Here is a 17,935-nt window from a genome sequence, read left to right as displayed (position 1 = left end):
TAATATCTTGTTGGTTTGCTGTTTGACCTTTAGTTAAGGAATTCGGGGAGGTACCTTGCGTAGAGATGGCTTCTCAGGCGACCTCTGCCCTGGAATATCCTCGTGTAGACTTTTGACAAAAAAGCTGTGGCATGTGTGCGTTCGCTCCACACCATCTCTAATCTTGGTTCTCCCCTCCACACCCCCCTGAGCCCCTCCGCCCCACTCGGGCTGCCCTACCCTGCATGGGGGTTATTACTCTGTGAGGACAGTGACCATGCCTCACTTGTTCACCACTGAGCTTCAACCTCAGCACCTTGCCCAACCAACACTTGGGCCATAGATGGTGCTTAATTATTGTTGTGCTTGATGAATGAACTGGTAGAAGCGAATGATGGCTTCTGACAACGCAGGGGTTCCTGCCCCTGGCGTGGTTTATTGCACTAGATCCCGGCCACCCTCAATACATGTGAAAAAACAATTGAAAGACAATTCTCTGGTGAATCTAGTTTTGGCAGCGGGTGATTGGTGTTTGGCCAACAGCTTCTCCTTGTAGGCAGTTCTCATACGTAAGCCATATAAGCCTGCCCGGGGAAGTCTGGCTTTGTTGTTGTTGTTAACTTAGCGCTGTAAAAATTGTGGAATATTATATATGTAAAAGCTGCACGAGACAAGTATGTACAGCTTAATAATGCATCATAAACCAAATCAGTGTAGAACGACTGCCCCAGAAATAGAGCATCGCTGGCTTCCAGGAAGGCCCCTTCATGCTCCTGCGCCACCTGGGCACCCCGTTGGCGTTTCTCTTACTGATTTGTAAGAGTTGCTCAAGTATCCTAGCTATGAGCCCTCTGTTAGGCAGATACGCCAAAATCCTCTTGTACTGTGTGATTTTTTTTTTAATGCTGTCTTTTGATGAATAGAAATTCTTAATTTTAATGGGGTCAATTTGATCTATGTTTTCCTTTACAGTTAATGCCTTTTGTGTTCTGTTTCTTTCTATCCCTCTCCCCAGAGATTATGTATATATTTGCCAATATTATATTCTAACACGTTATTGTTTTATCTTTTTTTGTTTGATCTGTAGTCCACCTGGAATTGATTTTTGTGTGTAGTGTGAGAAAGGGAGTTGAATTTCAACTTCTTTCCCATAGTGATATTGTATTGCACCATCTTTGTCATAAATCTCTTTCTGGACTATTCTATTTCATTCGTCTGTCTGTTTTTAAGCTAATATGACACTTCTTTTTGCTGTGCTTTTTAGCTAGTCTTGTGGTGTAGTAGATGGAGTCTTTCAAAATTATTCTTTTCAAAAAAATATCTTAACTATTGTAGGTTTTTGCATTTATATGTAAGTATGGGGGGGGGGATCCCTGGGTGGATCAGCATTTTAGCGCCTGCCTTTGGCCCAGGGCGCGATCCTGGAGTCCTGGGATCGAGTCCTGCGTCGGGCTCCCGGCATGGAGCCTGCTTCTCCCTCTGCCTGTGTCTCTGCCTCTCTCTCTCTCTCTCTCTCTGTCTATCATAAATAAGTGGATAAATCTTAAAATAAAATAAAATAAAATAAAATAAAATAAAATAAAATAAAATAAAATAAAAGTTTATATGTAAGTATTGGAGTCAGCATAGAGCTTTATGCCTATACCACACACTGTGTTGGTTACTATAATTCCATAAGTCTTAAAATCAAGTAGCATAAATCCTCCAACTTTCTTCTTGTTTTTTGAAATTGTTCTGGCTACATCAGGTCCTCTGCATTTCCATCTGAAGTTTAGAATCAATTTGTTAATTTCTACAAAATATTCACTGAGATTTTGATTGGGATTGTGTGTTGTATCTATAGATCCGCTTAGCAAAATTCATATCTTAAACTCCAATCTGTGAACAAAATTTAGCTCTCCATGCATCTTCTTAAATTCTCTTAGCAATGTTTTATTTTTCAAAGATTTCCATATTTTTATGTTATTATTGTAAATATTTTAAAAATTTCCTGTTCTGATTGTTCGTTGCTTCTATGTAGAAATATGATTAATTCTTATATGTTGATATCATAAAACTGCAATCTTGTTGCATTAGTTAGCTCATTATTCTTCTAGTACCTTCTTTGTACATTCCATAAGATTTTCACCCAGATGATCTTGGCATCTTCCTTTTACTTTTCTCTTTCCAATCTTTATGCCTTTCATTTCTCTTTTTTTTTTATCTTATCGCACTGGTTATAACCTTCAGTTTAATATTGAATAAAAGTTGTGAGAGTAGATATTCCTGACCTTAGAGGAAAGGAATCCGCACTATTAAGTAGAATGTTGACTCTAGGACTTTTGATACCCTGTGTCCATTTGAGGAAGTTCCTTTCTATTTCTAGTTTGCAGGAGTTTTTATAAGACTGGAGGTTGGACTTTGTCCTCTACTTTTTATAGATGTATTGAAATGATACTTGGTTTTTCTTTGTTTGTTTGTTATATGGTGAATTACATTGATTGATTTTTGAATGTTAAATTAGCCTTGCATTCCTGGGACAAACTCCACTTGTCTATGATGTTTTAACCTTTTGTCCTATTATTGAATCTGATTCGCCAAAACTGTGTTTAGAATTTTTATATCTATATTTATGAGGAATAGTGACTGTTGTTTTCTTGTAACGTCTTTGGTTTTGCTATCAGTGTAATAATGACTTTGCACAATGAGTTGGGAAACTTTCTGGAAGAGTCTGTATATTAATGGTTTTATTTCTTCTTTAAATGTTCAGTTGAATTTGCCAGTAAAGCTGTTTGGGCCTGGGTTGTCTTTGTAGAAGAGTTTTAACTACAAGTTTAACTTTTTTTTTAGAAACTATAGTACATTTCAGTAACATTTATTTTTGTTCAAGTTTTGGTGACTTGTGTTTTTCAAGGTTTACTTAAATTGTCAGATGGGCATTAGGTTTTTTACAGTATTTCCTTCTTTACCTTTTAATATCTATTGTATCTGTAATGATGTTACTTCTCTCCTTGCTGATATTCACAATTTGTGTCTTCTTTTTTTTCCTTTTCAGTCTGTGTAGAGGTTTATCAATTTTATTGAACTTTCTGAAGAGTGAGCTTTTGGTTTCATTAATTTTCTTCATTGTTTTTCTTTTTACTATTTTATTGATTTCTTTTCTGATTTTTTTACTCGCTATTTCTTTGATAGTTTCTTAAGTTGCAAGCTTTATGCTATTGATTTTATTTTATTTTCTAATGTAGGCATTAGGGCTATAGATTCTTGTTAAATTATGGCTGTAGCAGTGTCCCATGCATTTTGGTAAATTACATATTCATTTTCATTCAGTTCAAATATTTTCTAATTTCCCTTTCGATTTTTTTTTATCTATGGGTTACTTACACATATTTTATTTAGTTTCTAAATATTTGGGAGATTTTCCAGAGATAATTCTATTACTGATTTCGAATTTAATTTTGGTGTCAGAGAACATTCTTTGTGTGACTTTTGTCTTTTCAAATTTGAGACTTCCTTTGTAGCCAAGAATATGTCTATTTCAGGAATGGTCTGTGTGAACTTGAAAAAAATGTGTATTTGCTATTTTTTGGTGGATTGTTCCTGAAATATCAACTATATCAAGTGGGTTGATTATCTTTTTCAAATGTATATCCTTACTGATTTTCCCTGTACTTATTCAGTCAGTTATTGAGTGAGTGTATTGAAATGTCTATCATTGTGGATTCGTCTTTTTCCCTTTTAAGTTTTTTCTTTATGCATTTTAAATTCTGTCATTGAGTATATAAACATTTAAGATTACTATATCCTACTGATGAATTGACTTCTTTGTCAGCTTTATCCACCAAAATATTCTTTTCTCTAAAACTTACTTTATCAGATATTGACATAGTCTCTCCAGTGTTAGCTTGATATATCTTCTAGCCTTTTAACTTGTGATCTATTTGTGGCTTTGTATATAAAGTGTGGTTCTTTTTGGCAGCATACAGCTGGATCTTACTTTTTAAAATTAAATCTGAAAATTGAATTTAAGTAAAATATTAAAAAATCAAATCTGGAAATCTGTGCCTATTAATGGGAATATTTAGACTGTTTATATAACTATTGATATAGTTAAGTTGATATTTATCACTTTGCTCTTTGTCTTCTATCTATTCCATTTCTTTTATATTTCTCTTCTCCTCTTTCATTGTTATTGTTGTTTTTTTTAATTTTTTAAAAAAATTTTATTTATTCATGATAGTCACAGAGAGAGAGAGAGAGAGAGAGAGGCAGAGACACAGGCAGAGGGAGAAGCAGGCTCCATGCACCGGGAGCCGGACGTGGGATTCGATCCCGGGTCTCCAGGACCGCGCCCTGGGCCAAAGGCAGGGGCTAAACCGCTGCGCCACCCAGGGATCCCTATTGTTGTTGTTTTTGATTGAATTGTTTTTCTCGAGAGAGAGAGAGAGAGAGAGAGAGAGAGCTAGAGTGGAGTGGGAAGGAGCAGAGGGGGAGAGAGAGAAAAACACAGGCCTGGATCTCATGACCCTGATCATGACCTAAGCTGAAATCAAGGGATGGATGTGTAACTGACTGAACCACTCAGGTGACCCTAGTTTGAGTTATTTGTTTTCTTGTTATTGAGTTGAGTTCCTTATATATTTTGGACATTAACCCCTTATCAGATGTATGGTTTGCAAATATTGTCTCTCATTTCATAGGTTCTGTCTTTACCTTGTTGATTGTTTCCTTTGCTGTGCAGAAGCTTTTCTAGTTTGACGCAATTCCATTTGTCTAGTTTTGCTTTTGTTGCTTATGCTTTTGGGGTCATATCAAAAAAAATAATTGTCCACATCACTGTCAAGCAGCTTTTTTCCTTGTGTTTTCTTCTAATAGTTTTATGGTTTTAGGTCCTGTAGTCTTTAATCTATTTTGAGTTGATTTTTGTATATGGAGTCAGAGGATGGCTTAATTTCATTCTTCTGCATGTGGAAAACCAGTTTTCTCAGCATCATTTATTGAAGACATTGTCCTTGCTCTATTTTGTTTTTTTAATTTTAAAGATGTTGATCTACTATCTTTTTGTTTACATTATTTCCAACCAGAAATTTTCTGTCAGTCTTACCTTTGTTCCTATGGCTTTTTCTATGGTTGCTTTCTAGTTTTTTGTTCTTTTGTTTGTTTTTTTTACCTTTCAGGGTTTGAGCAATTTGATTATGATGGGTTTTGGTGTAGTTTTCCTTATATTTCTTGTTCTTAAGGTTTATTAACTTCTTGGATAGGTAGATTTGATTTTTATCAAACCTGGAGGTTGTCTTTGAGTTTTGTTGACTGTATCCTTTGCTGTGCAAAAGCTTCTTATCTTGATGAAGTCCCAATAGTTCATTTTTGCTTTTGTTTCTTTTGCCTTGGTGGATGTATCTTGCAAGAAGTTGCTGTGGCCAAGGTCAAAAAGGGTGTGGCCTGTGTTCTCCTCTAGGATTTTGATGGAATCTTGTCTCACATTTAGATCTTTCATCCATTTTGAGTTTATCTTTGTGTCTGGTGAAAGAGAGTGGTCTAGTTTCATTCTTCTGCATGTGGATGTCCAATTTTCCCAGCACCATTTATTGAAGAGACTGTCTTTCTTCCAATGGATAGTCTTTCCTCCTTTATCGAATATTAGTTGACCATAAAGTTCAGGGTCCACTTCTGGGTTCTCTATTCTGTTCCACTGATCTATGTGTCTGTTTTTGTGCCAGTACCACACTGTCTTGATAACCACAGCTTTGTAGTACAACCTGAAATCTGGCATTGTGATGCCCCCAGATATGGTTTTCTTTTTTAAATTTCCCCTGGCTATTTGGGGTCTTTTCTGATTCCACACAAATCTTAAAATAATTTGTTCTAACTCTCTGAAGAAAGTCCATGGTATTTTGATAGGGATTGCATTAAACGTGTATATTGCCCTGGGTAACATTGACATTTTCACAATATTAATTCTGCCAATCCATGAGCATGGAATATTTTTCCATCTCTTTGTGTCTTCCTCAATTTCTTTCAGAAGTGTTCTATAGTTTTGAGGGTATAGATCCTTTACATCTTTGGTTAGGTTTATTCCTAGGTATCTTATGCTTTTGGGTGCAATTGTAAATGGGATTGACTCCTTAATTTCTCTTTCTTCAGTCTCATTGTTAGTGTATAGAAAGACAACCTACAGAATGGGAGAAGATATTTGCAAATGACATATCAGATAAAGGGCTAGTTTCCAAGATCTATAAAGAACTTATTAAACTCAACACCAAAGAAACAAACAATCCAATCATGAAATGGGCAAAAGACATGAAGAGAAATCTCACAGAGGAAGACATAGACATGGCCAACATGCATATGAGAAAATGCTCTGCATCACTTGCCATCAGGGAAATACAAATCAAAACCACAATGAGATACCACCTCACACCGGTGAGAATGGGGCAAATTAACAAGGCAGGAAACAACAAATGTTGGAGGGGATGCAGAGAAAAGGGAACCCTCTTACACTGTTGGTGGGAATGTGAACTGGTGCAGCCACTCTGGAAAACTGTGTGGAGGTTCTTCAAAGAGTTAAAAATAGACCTGCCCTGCGACCCAGCAATTGCACTATTGGGGATTTACCCCAAAGATACAGATGCAGTGAAACGCCGGGACACCTGCACCCCGATGTTTATAGCAGCAATGGCCACGATAGCCAAACTGTGGAAGGAGCCTCGGTGTCCAATGAAAGATGAATGGATAAAGAAGATGTGGTTTATGTATACAATGGAATATTACTCAGCTATTAGAAATGACAAATACCCACCATTTGCTTCAATGTGGATGGAACTAGAGGGTATTATGCTGAGTGAAGTAAGTCAGTCGGAGAAGGACAAACATATATGTTCTCATTCATTTGGGGAATATAAATAATAGTGAAAGGGAATATAAGGGAAGGGAGAAGAAATGTGTGGGAAATATCAGAAAGGGAGACAGAACGTAAAGACTGCTAACTCTGGGAAACGAACTAGGGGTGGTAGAAGGGGAGGAGGGCGGGGGGTGGGAGTGAATGGGTGACCGCACTGGGGGTTATTCTGTATGTTAGTAAATTGAACACCAATAAAAAATTTTAAAAAAATGGAAATAAAAAAAAAAAAAACCTGGAAAACTCTTGACCAGTATTTCCTTGGCATTATTTTGGCATTATTTTTCCTGCTTCCTTTCTGGGGACTCCAATTACCTGTATATTAGTTTGAAGTTGTACTGTAGTTTACTTTTAATTATTTTTAAAATCTTTTTCTAAGCACTTTATTTCAGTGACATTTTCTTCTTACTGCTATATCTGCTGAATTTCTTCCAGTCTAGTTTTTGTCCTTAGAAGTTTGATTTTCTTTTTTAGAATATCTTTTCTGTTACTATTTAACTTTTTGAATTTATGAAATATACTTATTCTTTTAAATGCTGATGTCTATTAATTTTAACATCTGTGTCAGTTTGGGGTTGGTTGATTTTTTTCCTCAATACTTTCTTGTTTCTTTGGATACTTTTTTTTTTTTTTTTGAAAAGTACTTGTTAGCATTTAATGAGCCTCCCTCTGCATGGCTTAAGCTACAGGACACAGCTCTTCCTCACCCCCTTAATCTCTTCAGCTCTTCTACTGAAGAATTTGGCCTTCATGATGACAGGCTGTTTTGGGAGCTGTTCTTTCCCCAAAGCTTTGTAGTGGCCTGACTGTACCACATCAATGATAGGAACAGCTCCAGTCTTGTTTTTGGCAGCATTTACCTGTGCCTGCCCACTGACCAAGGTCCACAGTTTATCCAGGTTGACAGTTGGGCACAAGCTCTGGCTCCTTTTTGAGTGGTAATGCCTCATACCAACTTTTCCAGAATAACGTGGGTGATATTTGTTGAAGTTGATCCTGTGATGATGCATGCCACTAGCATCACCCAGGCCTCCTGGGTGCTCCCAGCGCTTGTTGATGTGGCCTTGGCTGTGGCTCATGTGGCCCTGGAGTTTTCAGGTCTTCTTCAGTCTGGATGGCATGTTGGCAGCCCAGATGAAAGAGTATGTCCAATATGTTTTGATAGAATATAAGACATTATAAATTTTACATTGCTGGTTTCTGACTATATTTTTATTCCTATAAATTTCTTGGGCTTTGTTCTGGGATTCTGTTTCAGTTTCTTAGGAACTGTTTGATCCTTTTAAGTCTTACTTTTAATATTTTTTTAGGTGGGACCAGAACACTGTTTAATCTAGGGCTAATTATTTCCTACTACTGAGGTAAGAACTTTCAGGGTATATTTAATTTCTGTAAATTATGAAGTTTTCCAATCTGGCTGGTGGGAACAATCAGTTTTCCTGTCCTTATGTGAGCTCCAGGTGCTATGCTTTATTGTTTTTGTTTTTTAATCTTTAAACCTGTTTATTTATTTACTTGGGATTTTTCGTTTATACAACATTCACACAAATACATTCTCCTAAAGAATCAAGTAACACAAAGAGGATGGAGGGGGAGAGGAGCTCCTATTATGGCTACTCATGGTATCATTTTCTCCTCTCAAAGGTAGTTGCTGTCAATATTTTGTTGTAACTCTTTCTAGTTACCTTTCTATGCATCTTCATATGCATATATGTCCCACACACTGCTGTCACACTTATTTTCTGCCTACCATAACATCTTGATGATCTTTTCATGTTAGTGCTGAAGATTTTCAACACTGAATGCCCTGTATTTTACTTTTGAATAATCTCCCTCTGTCGTCGTCTTCTGGTCTGTTGAGACATTCCTATGTTCTCAGACTTGTGTTTTCTCCCTCAATGCGATCGTGGGCTTATGGGATGCCAGCACCTGGCATGAACCTGTAGGTAGACCCTTCCTTTTCCTGGTGATGGTTGATACACCTAAGTCCCCACAGAACTGTGTGCTCCATAGCGTGGACTCTCATCTGCCATGGTGTTCCCAGGGCAGGGTTGGCTGATGAAAGTTATGAAATGGTGAAGATGAATGACTACCATTTATCCATACCCCTTTCATCCTCACTCAAAGGGACCTATCCTGGAGAAGCAAGACATCAGACCCAGGTACTGTTCTTTCTTTAAAAGTCTTTCGTAGAGTTCTTCTCTGACCCCTGCTAGTTTCCTGACATGTATGCACTGGTCAGTACTTTGAAAATGAGGGGGACCCTCTGCAGATGCCCAGTTCTCTTTCCCTGCAGCTCTTTGTTCTCCCTGTATCCTGCTAACTGTAGCCACCTTGGTCTTTCCAAACCCTTAGGTGCATACCTTCATCATAGGGAGTCTGTGGACTGCATCTGAGTTTTCCTTTCCTGTGCCATGATCTGGAAACTATTTCATGGCAATAGGCTGGAGCTATTTTGGTCTCTCCTCATTCTTTTTCTGTCTGACGTCTCCTCTTAGGTTCTGTTCTGATAATTATTCACTATCATCTTAACTTTCCTATGCCATCAAACATTTTAAAAAACATTTTATCCAGTTTTTCCTAGTTTTCTTTTGTAAGAGGTTTGACAGTAATTGTTGTTTGCAATTGTTGGAATAAAAGCCCCAAACATTTTAATTTCAACCAAGTATTTTTCAGAGGAGTAAGCAGTTGGGGTCCTCAGGTAGAGTCTAAGTGGGGTTCGGAACTGATTATCTGGCATGTCTGGCAGTTCTGGTGGAAAAGCCTACTGGAAGTCTCTTTTCTGATGAGGACTGAGGAAATGCTTGAGAGGGGCTTGTCCTGGGGGCAGGAAAGGCTAGACAGGATGAGCTTGACTTAACTAAATCTTGGTTATCAGCGAGGAGGAGGAGTGAGAATGATGTCAATCATTCATGTTTCTTTTCTGCCCAGGTCCCATTGGGTTTATGAAGAGTTGTATATATAGAGTTTACTATATGTTAAAATAGAAAGACACTTTTACTCAAAGTTCTGAATAATAAAAAAAAGGAGGCAAAGGCCCTTCATCAGCAGGTAGGAGCTGTGATTTCCAGTGAAATTTGAGTTATTACTGTTAATATGACTCTTTAAGCATACCCAGCTGGTGAAGCTTGGAGAAATGGGGTTAAGAGAAGCCAAGTTAGCCTGAGTGCAGCTGAAACTTTACAGAGCTTCATTAGAAGGAATAGACGGAGTCCTTGGCACAGACCCATTGTCCATTAGAAACTAGCCCGAGGCCAGAAACTCATTTTACCTTGACCCCAGAATATCCATCAGATGGTGAGGTTCTTGCCTGGGACTGATATTTTTCTGGGCTGGTATTCAGAGAGATTGACTTAAGAGTCCTTACATTTGTGTAATGAGTCACACATAAGGCCAGGTTTGCTGAAGCTTAATGTGTTAGAACTGCCTGGGGGCAATTTGTTGGGAACCTGTAGGCACTGAGAAGATATAAAAAGATTAATACAATGTGTAAAATGAAAGACAAATAGTGGAGGTGGGGAGTGAGGAAGCTATTTGCAGTGAACATAGCTCTAGTTCGTAAGATGAAATCTATATTTCACTCAGTAGAAGGTACAAATCTGTATCGCATTAACTCTGCAATTTTAACCAAAACAAAGACAGGATGGCAAATATTTAAACAGTGATTAAAACATTGCCCAGGCAATAGGAAATGCCTCCTCTTGCCAACTGTTTGCTTGGAAAGAATAAAGTAAATGAGGGGCATGCAAACCATTTTCCTGGTTGCTCTTGGGGACACTTCTCTGGCGTAGGGGCAGCTCCCTCAAACTTTAACTGAAGTCCTGTGGGCCCCACTGGAAAGAGCCTAATGAAAAAGAACTCTGAAAACTGTCGATTGCTAAAAAGGGATGTCATATATAGTTTTCTTTTAACATATTTTGCGTGTATAAATGACAGGGTGCAATCAGAGCGGATTCCCCTACCATAAGTTTGAATATTTAATTAAAAACAAACCCATATTTGATTGGGTAGCATAACTCTGCCCCCATCCCCTAATTTGGCTCTTTGCCTCCCATTAGTCTGATTGCACGGGTGGCAGTCTGATACTCTATGGCCCTTGAGGGCAAATTGAAGAAAACGTTGCCATTACTAATTATAGTGGCGCTGTGATTGAAAGGAACCCCCGTCCTGTGAAGGACCTAAACTGATATGAGAGCACAGAAGCACCTGAGTATGCCTCCTAAGTCTAGATTCTGTTAAAGTTCAACATTTCCATCAGGTCATAAGTGGCAGTGACAAATTCTCATTCCAGTGCTCAGCCAAGGTGGCCACCGTTTTGACCAAACCCCACCCAGTGTTTTCTCCAGTCATGTTGAAAGTGAAGGTGTTTGGTGTGTTGGCACAACGTAGCCCCGGTGCTCTGGTGCCCTTTGTAGACAGGCAGATGAGTGAGCCGGTAACTTGAATCACATCAGTAAATAGCATTCACGGTCACATTCTCGGAATTGGGCTAAATACTGAAATACTGGAGGTGAGTGGCCAAGAGAAAAGAGTGTTATGAATTGAATTGGGTTCCCTCAAAAGGAGATGTTTTGCGATCCTAACCCCCAGTACCTCAGAATGTGATCTTATTAAGAATAAGGTCATGGCAATTAGTTAAGGTTGGGATAGCGTGGGCTCCCAGTCCACTATGACTGGTGTCTGTATGAGAAGATGGCCACGTGAAGATAGAGACCCAAGGCGAATGGCCACATAAGGATGAAGGCGGAGATTGGAGTTGGGCAGTTGAAAACCAGGGACTGCCAAAGATGGCCAGCAAACCACTGGAGGCTGGGAGAGAAACAAGGAGGGACTCTCACCTACAGCTTTTAATGGAATTAGCCCTGCTGACGCCTTGATTTCAGACTTCTAGCATCCTGAACTGTGAGACAATAAATTTCTGTTGTTTTATACCACTGGTTTGTGCTCCTTTGTTCTGACAGCCCTAGAAATGAATGTGTCAAGAACGCATCTTGTCCTTAGGACGCATGGAATCTAGGATGGATATGTTGCGTATGCAGTGTGCAGCGAGGATGAGGTGCGGAATGCAGGGGAGGGACAGTGGAGATGAAGCTATTAGAGTTGCTGAGTTTTAGGCTGGTTTCAGAGTGTCCTGGTGAAAGTCCTCAAGGACTTTTGAATGGACCTTTTCCCTCGGTGAAGTCTGGACCCCGAGAGAAGGCTGTCCGCAGAATGGCCGAAGTGGCCAGAACTTTCTCCTCCCACAACAGACTCCAATGACCTGCACTAGCCCTAGCCTAACAGGCACCCTCTTTATTACTGGAGAGCCAGCTTAATGACGTAGACGAGAGGAGTTTGGAAAGTGGAATGTTAAAGCCCAGAGTCCAGTGGCTGGTTGTTCCGCATTCACTGTAACCATCCTAAGCCCAGTAGCTGTGCTAACAGCCAGGTGACTAGAGCCCTGAGAAAACAACCCTTTAGGGTGCTAGGATGGAGGTGCCACATCCCTGGATTTGCCGGTCTGGGCCAAATGTGGGTCCGGTGCCAGGTTAGCAGGCTGCTGCCACTGCCCCAGCACCACGGCAGGGCTCTGGGGGCCGTGGCCTGGGTGTCGCCCACCCTGGAGGCCCACCTCCTGGGGAGTGAGCACCTCGCAGGGTGCTCACTGCGCCCAGCCTCGTGGGGTTCCGAGCTCCTGGGGATCACACCCCAGCAGCACGTCGTAACAGGCCTCCACCATCCATCCCTGCCACATGCTCTCTTAATTTGACTCGTAGCTGCACAGAACTACGCGCTTACAGGATGCGTCCTTATATGTCCTGCCCCTGTGACTTTAGTTCACTACCACCCAAACATAAAATGCCTTTACTTCCTTTTCTGTTGGGAAAACTAGCTAATCTTCAAACTTTTTAAGAAACACTTCCCATGAAAGCCTTCCTTGACCACGGGGGCTCCAGATAGATTTTTTTTTTTTTGACTGTGACGTTCACTTCAGGTGTACAGCATGGTGATTCCATAAGCTTCTACAGTGTAGCTGCCATCTGTCTTGATACACATCTAATATCACGGACTATGTTCCTCATGCAGGGTCTTTTATTCTCGTGACTCCTTCATCCCATAACTGGGAGCCTGTATCTCCCACTTCCCTTCACCCATTTTTGCCCATCCTCCTGCCTCCCCCCACCCCCGGCAACCATGAGTTTGTCCCTCGCATTTATAGGTCTGATTCTCCTTTCTGTTTGTTTTATTTTATCTTGTTTTTATATTCCATTCCTAAGTGAAATCATGGTATTTATCTTTCTCTGTCTCACTTATTTCACTTAGCACGATACCACCTAGTTTCATCCATGTGGTTGCAAATGGCACAATCTCATCCTTTTTTATGGCTGTGTAATAATATTCTAGTGCACATACGTGTGTGTGTATGTACATGCACGTATCTATATTTATATCAGATCTTCCTTGTTCATATGTCATATTTATATCAGGATGTCCAGTAGTAAGCACAGTGCCTATAGCAGGTGTTTAGTAACTCTTTAAATGCACTTATTTCCTCAACAAATATTTATTGAGGCCTTTAATGTGCCAGATGTTCTGGGCCTTGCAGATAAAGCCGTAAACAAGACAGATAAGGACCTTGCCTATATGGAGCTCACATTCTGGTAGAGAAGATGGATAAACAAGTAAACAGGTAGATATGGTATATACTTGTAGGTAATAACACATGCTATAAAGAAAAACAAAGAAATGTAAAAAGTAAGATAGTTGATGGGGATTCTCTTAAATTCATAAGTCAATGGGTAGTCTAACAAAACTTGCCAGGAAAGGCAGAGACTTGTGTCTAATTAGCCTTAATTACTGATAACCTTAATAGCCTTGATTACCGTAACCTAAGGTTACAATCAGGATGAAAGGAAGAGAATATATGAGACCAACTGGGCTGGATTTACCTACACCATGTTACTGGAGTTTAATAACACCCTTGAGATGGGTGCTGCTACAGGTGTGTTAACCTACATTTCAAGGGTGTTAAATAATGTGTCCACGGTGTAGTGTCTGAGTGTATGGGCCAAGATTCAAATTCAGGTCGTGCTGGGTCTTCTGATTAACACCAGTTCTACAGTTGGGTTCAATAAGCACATACAATAAAGTGTTGACTTTGTGCTGAGCCCTGTTCTAAGTGCTTGGCATATACCAGTGAGTAGAATAGACAACAATTTCTGCCTTTATGGAAAATAAGCATTGGTGAGGATGCTGCGAGATTAGAACTCTTGTGCAGTATTGGTAGGTAGGAATGTAAAATGGTGTGGCCACTGTGAAACACAGTATGACAGTTTTTCATTGAAATTAAAGTACAGTTACTAGATGATCCAGAAATTCTACTTCTGGATATTTAAGAACTGAGAGCAGAGTCTTGGAGAGACACTTGTACACCCATATTCATTGCAGCATTACTCACAATGGCTAAAAGATGGAAGCAACCCAAATGTCCGTCAATAGACGAACATAGAAACAAAATATAGTACATACAACGGAATATTTTTCAGCCTTATAAAGGAAGGAAATTCTGACACACGGATGAATCTTGAGGACTTTATGCTAACTGAAAGAAGTCACTCACAAAAAAGACAAATACTGTATGATTCCACTTGTCTGAGATGTGTAGGGCAGTCAAATCCATAGAGATAGAAAGTAGAATGGCGAGTGTCAGGGGCTGGAGGAAGGGAGAGTGGGGGGTTGTGGATATCAAGTTTCAGTTGGGGAGATGACAAGAGTCCCATGGATGGATGGGGGTGATGATTGCCTAACAATGTGAATGTACTTAATATACTGCACTGTACACTTAAAAATGGTTAAAATGGTAAATTTTATGTTGTGTTCTGCATTTTACCACAATTAAAAAAAAAAAATCCCTGCCCTTGCAGGGATCGTACTATAGTTGGTGGAGATGGACAATGAACAATAAACAGATTAAAATGTCTATTATAAACTTTTGTCAGAAGGAGATGAGCTATGTAGAGGAAAACAGAGAAAGTCAAAGAGCAGATTGAGAGGGCTGGGGGCAGGGAGAGACTATTTTCAGTTTTTTAAAAAGGTGGTTTGTCCTATGGTCGTCTTCAGCTGATGTTAGGACATTGTCCGAGAATGTGTCAGCCCTGAAACTGTGATACCTCCCTTGACATCCTAGAAATTTCTGGCTTGTTGGAGTCCTACGTGGAATTGAGTGGGAATTTCAAGTTTTTCCGGAATAACTCTCAGACACCATTGTGAGGCCAGTGGATTTTCACATGGAAACACCCAGAAGGGCTTGTTTTCAAATATGTGAGGGACATATTCAGGAGGGGCGTGTACCTTAGGAAATAAAAAACAGTAAGTGGAAGAGGTAGGAACAGAGGCAAAGAACTTGGCAAAGTGGGTGGTTTTAGGCAGGGCAACAGACTTTAAAGTTGGTAGGCTAGGGGTGTCGGGGGAGCTCGGTTGGTTAAGAGTCGACTCTGGGTTGTAGCTCAGGTCATGGTCTGAAAATGAGCCCCAGCATCAGATGGACGGCTCCTCAGAGTGTGGTCTTCAGACTGGCATCTGTCTGGGGACCACTCATTGGCTGGTGGCATTATAGGTACAGAACATGAGAGGGGGCATTTAGAAACTTTATTTTATTTTTATTTTATTTTATTTTATTTTATTTTATTTTATTTTAGCATTTAGAAACTTTTAAAGTGAGGTGGCTGGTGGCTCAGTTGGTTAGGTGTCTGCCTTCAGCTCGGGTTATGATCTCGGGGGCCTGGGATGGAGCCTCACATTGGGCTCCATGCTCGGCAGGGAGTCTGTTTGTCTTTCCCTCTGCTCATGCTCTCTGTCTCTCTCTCTCAAATCAATCAATCAATCAATCTTTTTTTTTTTTTTAAGCTGGTAGGTTAGATGTTGGTAGGCACAGGATTTTTATGGCTGACTCTCTTTTACCGCATCCAATGACTCCTTCTTCAAGTGTGGTGAGGGCCACTTCTGCATGTGCCCCTGGGCTGGGTGCTGGGGCTCAGGATAGACAGTAGCTCTCTTCAGGGAAGTCCATACTCTACAAGAAGACCAAAACACATGCCCTTTGCAAAAACTTGAATAACAATGGCATATAGTTTATGATAAAATACCCAGATGAGTGATGGAGAAAATAAATGCTGTAGGTGAGAACGACAGTCAAAATATTTAACAGCTGGCATTAGGGATTAGAATGGATGCAATTTGATCAGAACATGCTCCGGGAGTGAATGGTCTGTGCATCACGACCACGAATATCGGTTCTGGTTCTGGGAGCTTCGAGGAGTGAAGGGCCCTGGGGACTGGGGCCACTGCAGGACCCTTCAGGGAGGAGATGGAGCTTAGAATGAGCCTGGAGGGTGGAAAGGGAGAGAGTAGCAGGAGTAATTAAGTTTGTTTCATGATGTAAGTGGGATTCTTGGAAGATTATTCTGACAGCTGGGGTGGGATGCAGGGGAGCAGCAGGAAGGAAGGAGGAAACCCGGTGAGGCTGTCCTAGGAACTGAGGTGTGAGATGGGGAGTGCAGGACGGGATATTGGGAGGAAAGGGAGCGCCGAGGGCAGAGGCTGAGTGACTCCATCCCATACGACCAAGGGCCAGAGCGTTTCTTTCTTAACATGAATTGTTGAGATGTGACTGGGAAATGTAACAAACGCATAAAAAGGTGTGAACTTAAGTTGCTGATGATGCTCCCAATCCCTTCCCTGAACTTCCCCTCTTATGACCCAACAAGGGAGTTGGAAAATAATATTTGTGGAGATGGCTTGCAGAATAGAGCTGGGGCGCCCAGCGGGGTGACCTTGCCGTCAGGGATCACCCCAGGGCCTGCGGTATTTGAGGGCACACAGGTGGCATCTCAAAGTCCGCCTTGGTTTACATCTGGAAGAACATTATAAATTCTTTGAAGCCCCCAAGTTCTGGAAATGCTATCCTGGGAGGTCTCACCTTAGGACTGCGTCTGGGGATCCAGGACCATGGGAGGTTCCCCGACCTGCTGTTCCAGCAAAGCCCAAACTAATCTTGTTAGCAGTGGCCTTTGGGCCCGCAGCTCTCCAGCTCTCCACTGAGGCAAGCCGTGTAAGAATTCAGGGAGCTCCAAGGGCGTAGGTTTCCCTCCTGCAGTTTTAAAGTTTTAATTTGAGGGCTAATGGAAAACCCTCCAGGCAAGGAGTGATGTCTGCACAGACACCTTTGGAAAGAGGAAGAGGAAGATATCGGACTAGATGGGTTTCAGTTTGCAGAAGACGACTTAAAGAGGATGAGGGATAAGAGGAAGTAGCAGGTGGACAACCCGGCAAGCCAGTAGGATCTCAGGAGCTTTAGCTACGATGACTTCACGAAGCCACTGCATGCGTGACGTCAATCAGAAATACATGTGGGTTACTGTGCTTCCGGAGTCTAGGGTTGAACCTAAAAGCCATCACATTTTATTAGGATGTATGGTAGAGTCGGGTAAGTCACGTGGGGTCGGCAGCTCTCAGGGGATGGACCACTGGGCAGAAAAGACGGGAGTGGGAGGGTGAAGGGGGCTGTGAGCTACAGAGAGTGACTGAAGCAGGCCAGAGGGGGAGCGCCTGGGTGGCTCAGATGGTCCAGCACCTGCCTTCGGCTCAGGTCATGATCTCCAGGTCCTGGGATGGATCCCCACATTGGGCTCCCTGCTCAGTAGGAGGTCTGCCTCTCCCTCTCCCTCTCTCTCTCCCCCTGCTTGTGCTCTCTGTCATTCTCTCAAATAAATGAATAAAAAAATCTTAACAAAAAAAAAAAAAAGAAAAGAAAAAAGAAAGAGGCCCACCCAATGCAGGCAGGAGGGGAGGTTTCCGAGAGTGAGGATGGCGTTGAATGATCAGGTGGCGTGAGGCCCTGGGGAGAAGCGCAGACGGATGCGAGCCCTGATGGACGGACAGGTGGGGGCCCCAGAGACGAAGCAGGTGCCACAGAGTAGTTACTGGGTATAAAAGAGGAATAATGAATAAATAAATAAAACCTTAAAAAAAAAAAAAGGGGATCCCTGGGTGGCTCAGCGGTTTGGCGCCTGCCTTCGGCTCAGGCCATGATCCTGGAGA

General features: G+C 41.1%; 1 pseudogene; it reads right to left on the bottom strand.

The window, feature by feature from the left end:
- Nucleotides 1–7,539: 7,539 nt before the first annotated feature.
- Nucleotides 7,540–7,977, bottom strand: LOC100682699 (annotated as a pseudogene).
- Nucleotides 7,978–17,935: the final 9,958 nt, after the last annotated feature.

The sequence above is a fragment of the Canis lupus genome, chromosome 22 (genome assembly GCF_011100685.1).
Source record: "Canis lupus familiaris isolate Mischka breed German Shepherd chromosome 22, alternate assembly UU_Cfam_GSD_1.0, whole genome shotgun sequence".
NCBI classification, from domain to species: Eukaryota; Metazoa; Chordata; class Mammalia; order Carnivora; family Canidae; genus Canis; species Canis lupus.
The sequence above is the reverse complement of the archived record's forward strand: the minus strand, read 5'-3'. Positions and strand labels throughout refer to the sequence as shown.